This window comes from Paroedura picta, chromosome 8 (genome assembly GCF_049243985.1).
Source record: "Paroedura picta isolate Pp20150507F chromosome 8, Ppicta_v3.0, whole genome shotgun sequence".
Lineage (NCBI taxonomy): Eukaryota > Metazoa > Chordata > Lepidosauria > Squamata > Gekkonidae > Paroedura > Paroedura picta.
This window is the reverse complement of record NC_135376.1, coordinates 50,388,784-50,403,689: the sequence shown is the minus strand read 5'-3', so window position 1 is coordinate 50,403,689 and position 14,906 is coordinate 50,388,784. Positions and strand designations below refer to the sequence as shown.

General features: G+C 41.2%; 1 long non-coding RNA gene across 1 annotated transcript; it reads left to right on the top strand.

Annotated features, from left to right (window-relative positions):
• Positions 1–5,410: 5,410 nt before the first annotated feature.
• On the top strand, positions 5,411–13,951 carry LOC143842632 (uncharacterized). Its single transcript, XR_013233239.1, has 3 exons — positions 5,411–5,581; positions 10,399–10,537; positions 13,309–13,951. It is a non-coding gene; the product is annotated as an uncharacterized LOC143842632 (long non-coding RNA).
• Positions 13,952–14,906: the final 955 nt, after the last annotated feature.

The following is a 14,906-nucleotide window of genomic DNA, read 5'->3' as shown; positions in this document are numbered from 1 at the left end:
GTTAAGGAACTGGTTAACTCGACTTTGCGCCCACGTTTCGTCTGTTTGTGGAGGGTGTATTTTTTTTAATCCATTATTTTGTGAGAGAGCGGCTCTAAGGGACTGTGCTTCCTTATGTGATCTACACTGAGATGGCGGGAATACAAACGTGACCAGTGCTGGATTTAGATGAAGACAGCCCCTAGGTTATTCCACCTGTGAGATCCCCCCAGTGGGACAGGGTAAAAGCCGGGCCCATTCCGCACAAGGATCAATGTGGCAAATTGCTTGCAGAAAGAAATAATGGAATTTAAAATAGTGGAATTCGGCGTAATGCATACCTCCCTTTGTAGTGGAATCCAGTAGCGTTTCAATAGTTTCCCACAGGTTTCCGGTCTCAGCAAAAATTGCTTAGAAAGGAAGCGTTTTTTGCTGTGTTTTGTCCCGCCCCTGGCCGTCAATCAAATGAGCAGCCAATGGGTGGTTGTTACCATGCTCCGGAAAAGCCCCTTTGCCTTTAAGAACATGTTTTTTTTAAAAAGAAAAACACACGTTGCAATGAATATGCCTTGATTCCTTGATTCCTTGCTTCCTCCTAAGGTAGAGACCCATCTAGCTGGCAGCTGGCCTGTGAGCTGTCGATTCATCGTTGCCACGCTCCCCCGAGTGAATCCCCCCCCTGCATGGGCGTGATTTTCGGCCGAAAATAAAGGGAACTAGCAAATGGGGCTGTGTTGTGCTTGGTGACTTGAGGCGAGCTTTAAAGCAGCTCTGTGGAGGGACTGCAGCCGGAGAAGCCTCGCTGGGTGAATGAAGGCTCACTGGTTTGTTGCTCTCCGCTTGCTCCGAGAGAAAAAAATGGCGATCGCTTCGCCGGAAGTTCAGAGGAGAGAGCCAGGGGGAGGGACTTTGCTGAAATCGCAACAATGGGAACGCACAGAACTTTTTCGCTAGTGTTGCAGATTGGTTGCAAGAGTGTAGCGCTTTCCAGAGGGTGAATCCACTTTTTGGGATTTCCCTGGCGTTACAATGAAGTGCTTCTAGAGGGACTGTTTCAGGAGTGTGGCAGATTGTGTATGACGTTGTGCATAACTGCATATTAGTAGCGATTACAATTTGCCACACTCCTGCTACATTAAACCTGTGCAGAATGGACCAGACACTTGAGAAGAATATTTCGGAAACGAAAAGGCAGAAATCTCGCAGCTTCATTAACCCTTGCCAGGCCAAAAGCCTCTGGAACACATGGAACAGGCCGGAACAGGCATTAAACAAACACGAGTACCACAAAAACCAGTGGGATGCAACACAGGCGCTTGAGAACAATATTTCGGAAATGAAAAAGCCGAAATCTGCACCTTTATTAACCCTTGCCAGGAAAAAAGCCTCTGGAACACATGGAACAGGCATTAAACAAACAAGTACCACAAAAAACAGCGGGATGTATTAGAGACACCAGAGAACAATATTTTAGAAATGAAAAACTGGAGCGCTAGTATGTGTATTAACCCTTACCGGGCCAAAATACCCATGTAACGGGCAATAGATTACTTCAGTGGGGTGCAGATGAGGACAAACTCAGAAGTAACATAGTAATTTTGTTTACATTTGATAGCGCACTATCAGAGCTTTCTAACTCCTGAAAGAGCCTTTTCATTTCTAATATATGCTCTTCAAAGGATTCTCCTTGATAATGTATGCTGTACAGTCTCCTAATTAGCCTGGAGAAGTAAATCCATCCCTTTTTAACAAGAGCTGACTCCAAAAGCTTTAGCATGGCATGGGCCAACTGTCTTAGTAAAGGGTATTCAGCTGTACTCATGCATGAGATGATAACTGTAGAGACTTTTGCATCTTTATCCAGTTTTCATATTCCTGCTTAAGCTCCTGCAAGGCACTTGGATCTAGAGCTACAAGACGTTCTTCTTCCACAATCTTGATTAATTTCTCAGCTCTCAGCACCAGTTTCAGGCATCCAACCCAGTCTGAAAAGTTGTCCTTTTTCAAGCGGATGAGACCTGGTCTCAAATCTGAGTTTTATTCCTAGTTGTATAACAATAGAGATCAATCTGCGCTCTTCAGAAAGAGAGAAAGCAAGTTGATTTCTCTGTCTAGTGAATTCTACCAAGTGAGCCTCTAGTTACTGGACAATGTATCAAAAATTCAGCTGTAATAAGCATGTGTGCCTTTTTGCAGAAAATAATAAATTCCTAAAAAATATGATATAGGTTGTTTCCATAACCTGAAGGATAATGATTGATAGGCTTGTGGTAAAGTCTTAATATCCTGAAAGTTAGCAGAGTACCCAGTTTGGCTGATAGGCACAGTGTGCAGCAGAGTGCATGTAGTCAGAAAACAAAAGAAAAACACATTCTCCAAGATTGTGCTTAACTAATATATAAAATATTTATTAGTAGACTTAATTCTACATATGATAAGATAAAGAGAAGATTCCTATTCTAATCTAAATAGTTTGATGGGGAGAGATGCTGGAGTCATCTCTGCACTCACCATGTTGCAGGCTTGAAGGAAGGGGAAGAAGGAATAAGGAAACCGGAACTTAACCCTCTAGGGCAGTGGTTCTCAACCTTCCTAATGTCGCGACCCTTTAATACATTTCCTCATGTTGTGGTGACCCCAACCATAAAATTATGCAAGTGATCTTTCACAGAAATTAAACCGAAACAGACCAATGGTGTGAAGATCCATTGTTCGTGATTGTATATAAATTATTGTTTTTCCGGAGTTTCTCAGTTTAGTTCTGCCTCTTGTCCTACCACGCCAATCTTGCTCTTTTCTGCTGCTCCAGACAGACAGACTCTATCTCAATCTACCCTGCAAGGCTGTAGTGTGGATAAAATGGAAGAGGAGAGATGTTGGCCACTTTGGGACCCCCTTAAAGAGAAGGGCTGCTTGCCCTGCTGCAACCCCTGTGAAAGGATTGTTCAACTCCCAAAGGGGTCCTGGCCCCCAGGTTGACAACCACAGCTCTAGGGACAGGTCAGCGTTCCTATCTGGAAAGACCTCCCCAGATCAACAAATTGTTCTTCAAATGACTGCAGATTGCCCCCTTTAAAATCTGTTCCCATTATCTTCCCTGCAATTGAGATCAGACTCACAGGCTTGTAGTTTCACAGGTCATCTCCCTTTTTTGAAGATTCCACAAATAGTTCACCAGTGATAGCTGCACTGTTTTGATGAGTTGGGTGTTTAAAATTTTAATACCAAAGTACTTGAACTGGAAGCTTCACTGAACAGAAGAACAGGGTCCTTGAGAAACTCTGGAGGACTATGTAATTAAGAAACAAATTTTAGTCCTTAGGTTCATCAATATCCAAGAAACTAGGGAAGAATTCCCACCATTTCAGACTTTATTAGGGATACTTGTGCAGATCTAAATTACCAAACCGCAGTGATACAAAGTTTGAGTCCTGTGAGTGACCTTTTAAGGTCAACAAAGTTTTATTCAGGATAAGCTTTCCTGTGTGTGCAGTGAAACAAAATTTCCTCAACCATTACACACAGGTAGAGAGAAGGTGGTGGTGGTGTGAATTTAATTGCCAGGAAGGACCTTTTGCATACATAAGAAATTATAGAGATTATAGCTGAGATATAGAGCCTCTTGTGGCGCAGAGTGGTAAGGCAGCGTCTGAAAGCTTTGCCCATAAGGCTGGGAGTTCAATCCCAGCAGCCGGCTCAAGGTTGACTCAGCCTTCCATCCTTCCGAGGTCGGTAAAATGAGTACCCAGCTTGCTGGGGGGTAAACGGTAATGACTGGGGAAGGCACTGGCAAACCACCCCGTATTGAGTCTGCCATGAAAACGCTAGAGGGCGTCACCCCAAGGGTCAGACATGACTCAGTGCTTGCACAGGGGATACCTTTACCTTTACCTTTACCTTTAGCTGAGATAGGATAAATGTCAGCAAATTAGCATACAGATCTTTTGATAATGTGAGAATGAAATTTGAGTCCGGTGGTCCTTTGAATACCAACAAAATGTAGTTCCTGGGTGTAAGTGAGGACTGAGTGACTTAGCATGTGTAGTGGGAAGAAGCAATATCTCTGTTAAGCCCAATTATCTCCTTTGTTCAACATGGCTACCCACCTGAATCAAACTACAATGAACACTGGAGCTCAGTTGCAAGGCCCTGAAAATATTTAAAAAACAGGTCACTGGATCTCAGACTTTCTCAGTAATTATATTATTCAAATTTTATGAAACTCTACCCTCTTTTAATGTACCAGATTGTCTCATAAACCTTGCAATCTAGAAATCTCCCTTGGTATGCACACAGCTCCAAGACCCTCTGCTGCCCTTCTCCTATATACCCTTGTCTTATGAGGTCTTTGTGTGACTCCTTATTTCTTGTTCCTCATATCGCCTCTCTCCATATCACTTCACATCACTGATCTTTGGAGGTAACATGGTAGATAGAAATTCACTCCTTTCTCTCAGTAACCCCAGAGGCTTTATGGCCAGTGCTTTGGGAACTCTTAACTATGAGCCTGTTAGCAAGTATTGATTATCCCATAAGAAGGCAGCTGCATTGGTTATGAGTTGAATACTGGATCAAATTCAAGGTTCTTAAATTAACCTTTAAGGTCATTTACAGTCTGGTCCCACTGTATATGAGGGACTGTTTAACCCCTTTGCCCCCTGTAGGTTTTGTGCTCTGTGAGCACAAATGGGTTGGAGTTCCTTGGCCCTCATGAAGTTCACCTGGCCTCAACCAGGGCCTAGTTTTCTGCCCTGGTTTCTGTATGGTGGAATTTATTTATTTATTTGGATTTTTATACTGTCCATTCTTTGCAGCTCTGGGTGGTTTACATTGAAACATTATCTAACTTTACATGGAACGTGCTCCCAGAAGAGCTGAGGATCCTGATGGAACTTTTCCAGTTCTGTATGGCTTGCAAGATGGCGTTCTTCCTCCAGGTGTTTGATTGAGGCCAGGACCTGGAAGACCGCCTCCAGTGCTTTCAGGCACCTTGCTTGTATCACATCTCCCCTGGACACATATGGAACCAATTTGTAGCAGGATGGGAAGGGATTTTTAAATGCTATGTTTTATTGTTTTATTTGTATTGTTTTGTAGTTAAATTGATGTAAGCCGCTCTGGGCTTGCCTGGCCTAGGAGCAGTGGCATAAAAGTTAAATAAATAAATAAATTAACTAAAAATATCAGGCAGATGTCCAAGAAGATGATAAAACACTTACAGAGAAATATGAGTCAGATTTAAAATTAAAACACACAGAGTCAGTGCGGTACAGTATCTGAAGCACTGGCCTAGATGTGGTTATGGCGAACCTATGGCATGCGTTCCAGAGGCAGCACTCAGAGTCCCCTCTGTGGGCACACGTGCCATCGCCTCAGTCCAGAGTTCACTGTATCAGCTTGCACGAGGTCCAGTTTCTCGGGAACAGGGAGGACACTTCCCATGTGTTCCCTAGCCTGGGAAGTGATTGGCTGGCTCCGGAGTGGAAAGGCTGTGCTGAACGGAGCCCAGGAGGAGCACAGCCAGGCCAAACCAGAGACATCACACAACATTGCCCGCCTGCCTGCACACCTGGCCTCGCTGCCTCCCCTCAACAGAACAAAGGTGAAGTAGGAAGGGAGGGAAGGGAAAGGTATGAGGAAAAAAAGGGGGACAAAACCTAAAAATAAATGACCCAACAACAAAGGGGTAAAATGAGGGGGAAGAGAGGGGAGTAGCAGTTGTTATAACAGTCTTATTCTCTGTTAAGCGATTGTTTCTCTAAATTGAAGTTTCCTGTTGGAAACATTGAAATTGAGGTCCCTAGAAAAACACAGTGCACAGTGAAATGCGTTGGGATCTGTTAATATTCTGGACATTAAACAACCAACTGAAGTTTGAAGACTCCTTAGAAGTCTGCTTATTATACAGTAACATTTGATATAGCATACTGGTATCCCAGTGCCCTATTACTTGCTTTGTCTCTATTTTATACTGGCAACAACACTGCAAACTAAGTGAGACTCAGACTATTTGTGCATGGAGGCAGACAATGCACGGCGCCTCCTGCTTGTAAAAGTGCGACTGTAAACTGTGCGCTTGGCTGCTTCTTGAACGGAGACCTCTTCTGCATTATCCCGCTGTCTTGTTGCGGCTTTTCCCTTCCCAATGAGGCGGCAAAGAAGCTGGAAGCATGGACAACCCCCCCCCCCCCGGTTTCCTCCCCACTCCTCGGGTTGTCAATCAATGTAATGTGTTTTAGATAGGGTTGCTGGCTGTTCCCAACATATAACTGTGCACTTTGAAGAGAACATGACAGTACATTTTATTTCCACAGATACACAGGCACATTGTTTTGCATTCCCATTGCAATGTGGACCATGCCATTAAAAAAAATGTGATCCAAAATGGAGAGGGGAGCGTGGGTGCGAGGGCAGGCAAAATGCTACCTAGATTGTTGCACATTTCTTCTTTTAGACAGGCTTGCCCTGGTTTTCAATCTCATTTTATGCCACAACAAGAAAGGGGAATTCTACCACTTTCCCTCATTGCAGGGCAAAAGGGACAAAAACTCGCACCAATCCATGCACAGCTGTGAGTTGTTGCTAACATCATCAGGAAGCAGCTTTAAAACCTGCAAAAAATGAGAGGCCAGGCAGGGGCAAATTTCTCATGTGGAAATGGTCTAAGACATGCAACAAGCTTCCATAATAGTGGAGATTCAAGCTTGGGTCTTCTAGATCCTAGTCCAACACTCTAATTACTACACCACGCTGCATAAGAAATACATACATTTGCAGAGTGCTGTAGCTCAATATTCCCATAGTAGGAATCAAAACATTGATTAACTGCTACCTCTTCCCCTTATGTTCCCAACAAAGTTTTGAAACTTGCCCCTACCTTGTTTCTTTGCAATATCTCTTAAGAGAAGACTAAGTACATTAATTAATTAAACAAAGGACTCGTTGTGTGATTAGAAGGAAATCACTTTTCTCTATGCATGCCTGCTTGTGGTAACTATTCTACATGTAAATTAGAGATGGGAGGCAGTAATCAGGCAGCTCATTTATATTTTATATTTAACAATAATAGTTAATTTTCATGTAATTTTAAAAAATTGTAGTCAAATAAACAGCCCATCTCTTACAAATCATATAATTGCATCTACACACATTCATAGATCAGTGATTTGTGGAAAGGCAACTAGACATACTGCTGTTTAATAGGATCACAAGTTCCATCTTGTGACATCACTGGACACACATGACATCATCAAGGGTGGGGTTTGAGATAAAGGGGACTCTCCCTCACAGTGCCTGTACATCCTAACTATTAAACTTCTGTCTCTGGGAATAGTCACTAGCACAGCTGTGATCAGTTCTATGAGGATATATTCAAATGAGTGTGAATGTGTGAATGAGAAATAAGCACATAGTATTATAAATACCACATTTTCAGTGGTCCCTACATCTTTGCTGCTTGGCAGATGTAAAACTAAGGCCAAATTCTTAGTTACTATGCCAGAAAATATATAGTGATTATAAATACTATAAAAGTCACAATATAATCAGAAAAAATAAAGGAGAAATGCTTATTTCTAACACTGCAAATTATAGTGATTTTAAACACAACAGGTAACAACAGTGGGAACAGAATTTACAAGAGGAAATGGAATTTTCACCTTGTGGTACCTCATCTTAGATATGTAATTACTATCAAAATCAATTTATATTCTTAATAGAGTTTTTGCAACTAACTCTTTTTCTATTAATAGTTTTGTTGAGAACATAATTGCTTGTTCCTGGCTGTCTGCTGTGAAGAGTAGATATTGGCAAATTACTTCTCTTTACCATTGGCATCGATACACCACAAAGCACCTTTAATAGTCTTTCAATAGTAGTATATTTTTGTTAATATACTTTGAAAAGATAGGATATAACCTTTCATTTGCATTATCTGAAGAATTCATTTAAATAGAAAAGCTGCAAAAGAGAAAGAAGTTTAGTCTTCAAGTAGGGGAAGGTGTTGAGTAGCAATTTGGGGACCCAAGGGCAGTTTGGGGCACAAGGTTCCCATCATCCCTCTTGCTATGGCTGCTAAGGAAGGGCATGAAACAGCTAACAAACTAAGGTTCATGATGAATTTTGGCCTGTTCATGGTTTGCGAACTGAAGTTTGCGGCAAGTCAACTGGTTAACCTTTCCATGAACTTTCAAGCATTGTGTGGAGATTTGTGAATGCATACTTTTCCAGACAGTCTCCACTCCATCAAATTGTTTACCAAACTTCAAAGCAATGGAGGGGAAGGGGGGTTCTCCAGCCTTGGAAACAGCATTGAAATACATTATGGTCCAAAATAGTTGCAATGAAAATGCAGAGAGGACTTTCAAGTTAATGACTGTGGGCCCACATAAACTGCTCTGGGACTGGAATCATAGAATCATAGAATCATAGAATCATAGAATCATAGAATCATAGAATCATAGAATCATAGAATCATAGAATCATAGAATCATAGAATCATAGAATCATAGAATCATAGAGTTGGAAGGGGCCATACAGGCCATCTAATCCAACCCCCTGTTCAACGCAGGATCAGCCCTAAGCATCCTAAAGCATCCAAGAAAAGTGTGTATCCAACCTTTGTTTGAAGACCGCCAGTGAGGGGGAGCTCACCACCTCCTTAGGCAGCCTATTCCACTGCTGAACTACTCTGACTGTGAAAAATCTTTTCCTGATATAACAGGCTCCAATGGAACTTTTCCCCAGTCCGTGCTCATTCCTAGTGGCAGCAACCTCTCCTGCTTCATCAGGTCCTGCCCATGAGCCTAATGTTCCTTTCCTCTTCATTTCCACAGATGTCTTCAATATAGCACATTTAACCTTTGCACTGTGTTCACAGATGAGTGGGTGAGCCAGGAAAAAAGGAGGGCTTGTTGCTTCAGGCATCAGCAGAGTGCAGAAGCAGTGAGATACAGAGCTTGCTCATCCACAGGATGCACCTAGATGATTGCCTCAAGATGATTACCTCAAGAGAGGTCCTCTTCGTTCTTCCCTCTCCCCATGGGAAACATATTGGGAGTCTTTCAGCACATGAGGGGGCACCTTGAGTGCCCTCATCCTTGAGTCCCAATCAGAAAAGGTCCAAGTGGCTAATTGATCTTAAAATCAGCACAAAATAAATTTCTAAATGCATAAAGGTAAAGGTATCCCCTGTGCAAAGCACCGAGTCATGTCTGACCCTTGGGGTGACGCCCTCTAGCGTTTTCATGGCAGACTCAATACGGGGTGGTTTGCCAGTGCCTTCCCCAGTCATTACCGTTTACCCCCCAGCAAGCTGGGTACTCATTTTACTGACCTCGGAAGGATGGAAGGCTGAGTCAACCTTAAGCCGGCTGTTGGGATTGAACTCCCAGCCTCATGGGCAGAGCTTTCAGACTGCATTTTTGCTGCCTTACCACCCTGTGCCACCTCATCTAAATGCATAAAACCTGTCAATTGTATCAAACAAAACCCTGTTAAATTGCATATGCATGGCTTCTTGCTGGGAGATTTATTTTTGCAATGCTTCTTGATTGCTGCAGCCTCTGTGGCTTTCACAGCTATATAACGGCAAAAATTCAAAAGCTGAAATTCCCAATTGATTTTCTACGTCTGGAAGATCACCTCTTGAGTTTCCCATCACCACAGGGACAATCTATGAATAACTCATTAAACTGCTTTTCTGCAGTTGTTTTTCTTTTTCATGTGCCTATACAGAATAATTGCTTTCACTCTTGTTTCTGGCAATCTTTCACATGTAAATTTATATCCCCCATTTTACTAGTAAAATGTGCAATAATGAATTTGTAGATGAGTGTAGAAAATGGCTTGACTGTTCAGTAGGTGTCACTCTACACTCTTTTTTGAAAGATTCAAGTGGGTAGCTGTGTTGGTCTGAAGCAGCACAACAAAACAAAATCAGAGTCCAGTGATACCTTTAAGACCAGCAAAGATTTATTCAAGGTGTGAGCTTTCGAGTGCAATCATAGTCTGAGGAAGAGCGCTTGCACTCGAAAGCTCACACCTTGAATAAATCTTTGTTGGTCTTAAAGGTGCCACTGGACTCTGATTTTGTTTTTTGAAAGTCATTAGTTGCAGTACTTGCAGCAATATTGTGCCAAGTTCCAAACATTAGTTACAATTGAGAAATAGTTCTCATTTATATAACACATGGGTAAGTGCTGCTGGACATGAACTTTTTTTCAGGTAGGTAAGAGGGTTACTCAAGTCTTTTATAGCAATTAGATTAGCAATTAGAGCACAATAACTCTTGCCTTCAAAGCAATTTTGTCTCAGAGCTCTCTCGTGATATGCAATTATTTTAATCTGTATTGGGTACACTGTTGTTTTTTTCCACTATGAAATTAAACCTTTTTTTTTTACTGTTCTGTTTTTATCTAGCAAATAGATACTGGAGGGGAGGAGTTACAGAATTATATATGTTTTTTATTCCTATTCAAACTATGCAAGATCAATATTTTCTATATAAGCAATAACTTGACTCTGGTCATCTATACAGCTGAGTTTTAAATTTTCAAAGGTAAGTTATACAGTGTTAAATGTATTAATTTATCTAACAATTCTTCTCTATTCAGGAAAGATTTCTTTTCCTAGTGATGGGCAAAAACAGTAGATGCTGCAGCAAATACATACAGTAGAAAATTCTATCATTTTAACCAAATGTCTGGAGTATGTCAAATTCGAATTCCAATGTCATATGATACATAGTGTGATATCATCTTCCAAAACAAGTTGCCCTGGGGCAGTTCCACCACATGTGAAAAAATCAAGTATCAGCTTTACCACGAACCAACAAGTTCCAGAACAGCTATATATTCCAGCCAGCTTTTTAAATGAAGAATGCCATTAGCTCAACATCTTAACAATATACTCAGTTGTGCCCAAATTCACTGAAAAGGTTGGCCCTACTGAAATATAGAAATAATAAATAGATAATATAAATTTCCAAATATTGGTGTTTACAGTGTGTTCTCAATTTTTTCTCCATTTTCTAAAGATTTCCCCCCTTGATTACTAACAGTTTAAGCAAAGGCTAATATATATTGGGAAAGATTCTATAGTTACCAGAAATTAGCTTTTTCTCAAATTCTGTTAAATCTCTCCAAATGCATATCGTTTCTTATTTGATTGCTTCCCCACTTTTCTCTGGTGTTTCCTAAATATGCTTTACTGTAAATTTTTGGGATTGTTCCAATTTGGAGAACAGCAATATGGGTGGAAAAGTTTGGGTTTTCTGAGTCCTGCCTACATGGCAGACCTTTTCCCTGCCCTACCACCCACAATAACCACGTCTGCCTTCCCACCAATAGAAGCCTTTAAAATATATATCATTATGACAATCTATATATCAACTTCTAAGGAATTCCCAACTTTCTTAAAAAAAATTAAAGTAAAAATGTATCTCTTTCATTTTGGAGATAGAAAAAAGGTAATATCAGCAATCAATGGGACTAGAGATTCGTTATTTAAAGGAAATGTGGAAATGCTATATGGATTGCTATAATGTTATAATTATATATAACTGACAATTAGAAAAAAATAAAAAGCCCCAGTGGAGGAGGGATACGATGACCAAGGGACTGGGTTAGCAGAACTGTGGGGAAATCCTCTATATGTGGAAGCCCTGTTGCTGCTGTTGTATATCAGCACCTGGAGAAGCAGGAGGGAAACCACACAAGACAACTCTTGTGTGGAAACTACCAAAGTCTGACAATTCATATGCGTACTTTACCTTTGTTTCTCTCCCCCCCTTCTCCTTCCTCAAAAACTCCCCAAATAGATGGGGTTATAGTTTACCCAGGAGAGAAGATGACAGAGTATAAGTAACTGTGTGGAGAAGGTAACATCGAAAATTCAGGAAATGTGGTAGGCGTTTAAAACCACTCCGGCTGCTTGTGCCTGCTCAACAAGACACCACAAATGATATGACTGTTGTTTATGATAAAACCATGTCTGGGAAAAGAATCATCACCAGACATTATGTAGGTCTGGGGGTGGTGACAGGAATGGCTTGAAGCCAAGGAATGCTCCCTTGGAAGCTGAAGTCCATTTCCAGGTGCTGTAGGTGTCTTTTCTTCTTGGCTGGTGGCAAACTTCAAATCCACCCACCACTGGACAGCTGAAAGCAAAAGGAATGTATTAATACTTCCCAGTCCTCAGTCCTCACCCCCTTCCTGCCTGCTCTGAGACTCAGAGTAACAAATGGACTGCAATGACTCCTCCTACATCTTAAGAATGAATCATTAAGAATGTGGTGCCACTGAGAAGCATTTGACAAGCCTTTGTGGTGAGGAAATCTGGAGGAGGGAGAAGAGGAGTGTTTACATATGCATGAGTACAAGTTCCATACCCCACATTTTAAATGTAGGCTGCTGAGATGGATTTCTTTTCTGTTATTTTCTCCCACATGCCAGCTCATTGTCCTTGATTCATACCAAAGAGTGTCTAGCTTTCAGGAGAAGCTCTGAAGATAGGAGGATTCTGTCTATTTACCGATTTGTAACTGCACATGGACTCCTGAAATGGCAAAACTTGTGTAGATGGATTCAAAGACTGAAAGACATTTATTTGTGGTCGTTTAGATCAGTGTAACCACTGATACCACAGTTAAAAAATACAGGACATTTCAGTTCAACGATGTAAAAACATATAGCACAATCTAAAACCTGTATAAAATCGGAATGCTTATTTTTGTATAGTTTGAGATCAATATTGAGATCAAGCATACTGCTTGTACAGATCTGCATAATTACACATGGTTATTAACACAAATGGGGTTAGATAGGTGGAATTCTGCTAAGTTACTTTGGCCCATCAGACACCCAGATTTTACTGCAGATTTTCAGAGCAGGAGGCCTTTAATCTGGACTTTGGATTCTGTGCCCACTTTATGTAGTATTCTTTTTTTCTCTGGTGTATTTATTCTGCAGTCACAATAAACGCCCCTGCATTGTCTAAATCAGGATGGAACATCAGTTGTGATATGTGGGGTGGGTATCCAAAGTTTTTAGAAAAATTATGCATTTGCCCTGTCACAGCTGCAGAGTAGTATCCAGCAACTGTCTTTCATTTAAATCCTCACAGTTCAGGTTTTGCGCATGCATTTTAGTGTTAGTTCACTGAATATAAGGGAACAAAAAGGAATGCTGGCAAATGGGGGAAATCTGCTGTTGAAGTTGACAAGACTTTTTTTGAAACAGAAGAAGAGTTGTTTTTTTTACCCTGCTTTTCACTGCCCAAAGGAGACTCAAAGCAGCCATCAATCGCCTTCTCTTCCTCTTCCCACAACAGGCACCCTGTGACATAGATGAGGCTGAGAGAGCTCTGACAGAACTGCTTGGTCAGAACAGCACTATCAGGGCTATGGCGAGTCCAAGGTCACCCAGCTGGCTGCATGTGGAGGAGCAAGGAATCAAATCCAGCTTGCCAGATTTGAAGCTGCCGCTCTTAACCACGACTTGCTCTGTGAAGCCCTGTTTTCCAAATTGTTGAGCACCAGGGGATTCTCTGCTGTGTCATCAGCCACTGTAAAGAATGGGAAAGTCACACAATCTCATAATATGGTGTAATATGTTGTGTGTCCAGAATGCATGCTAGAACCCACTGAAATGGCAAGCTGTGATCACTGGTATCAGGTGTGTGTGCATGCGCCTGTGCAAGGTTGGTAGCACCTCCACTACACTTTGTGCAGGGCTATAATTTCTACAAGACAGGAATCCTGCAGAAGCTCTGGAAAGGTTTTCTTGTCTTGTGCCACTTACTGAGACAGAAAGGTGGCAGGGAGAAATATATAAATCAGAGTGTGTTTTAAATTGTTCTAATGGTGATTGTATATTGTATTGTTGTAAACTGTGCCAAGCTCATTTCTGGGAAGGGACAGTGTATAAATTGATTTATAGATTAATTAAATTAATTAATTAAACTTTCAATTGATCATTCTGTTTTTTCTTCTTTCTGTTATTAATGGCTATAGTCACAAAGTTAATTTGTGTGTGTGTGTGTTTTAAATAAAGTTGATGTTCATAATATTCACTTGGCCAAAGTTCCTGAGGAAAGGATTTTAGATGGCAGATTAACTAAAACAATTATAAAATTATAAACTTCTCCTTCTACTGATGGTGAATGCTGAAAAGAATTTTTTTTTCTATGTGGAGGGTAGAATAAGGCTCCAGAACACAATTGTTGCCTGGGACCTAGACATACTGGATCATTTTCGCAGACTGGTAGAACAGATTTACCTATAGAGCCCATTTTACCATAGAATGGAGGAGGAATTGGCATCTTTACAAAATCCTGGATGTGAAGCTTTTGGGATGAGGGATTTCAAAGCTATTCCTTACAGACTTTCTATTACTGTATTTAATAATTTAATAGGAAAGTGGGTGGTTGTGCCAGTTGGAACCAGGAAATTGTGGCAAAGCAGGGATTTCTACATACCATGGGTCTCCTCAGGCTGTAAGAATTGCAATTAGAAAAAGACAAATCCCATCTTAGCAGCCTGGGAAAGACTGGAAATACTCCAAGAGGCACACAGTGTTGAGAGCAGTTGAGCATCTGCTAAAAGGGGTGGGGGGGGGGGGGAGGGAGGTGATGAAAACAAGTTCTTCTTGAGGTTCTATAATCTTGAAACCTGCATGTATGTGGGATTTTTTGTTGTTTATTCCTCCCCTGCAATTCTTCAGTCCTTTATTTCCTTTGACTATCAAAGTAAAAGATGCCCATTCCTGTACATGGTCAGAATTTTGTCATCTTAAGTCTGCCAAAAAATAGTTTGTTCAGAATTGTTTAGAATGCTTAAGATAATGCTTTCAGGACTGAGTATGCTCCCTGTCCTTGAAATGTTTAGACAAATCAAGAAAAGAGAGGAAGAAGGTGGGAAATTGTCCTGC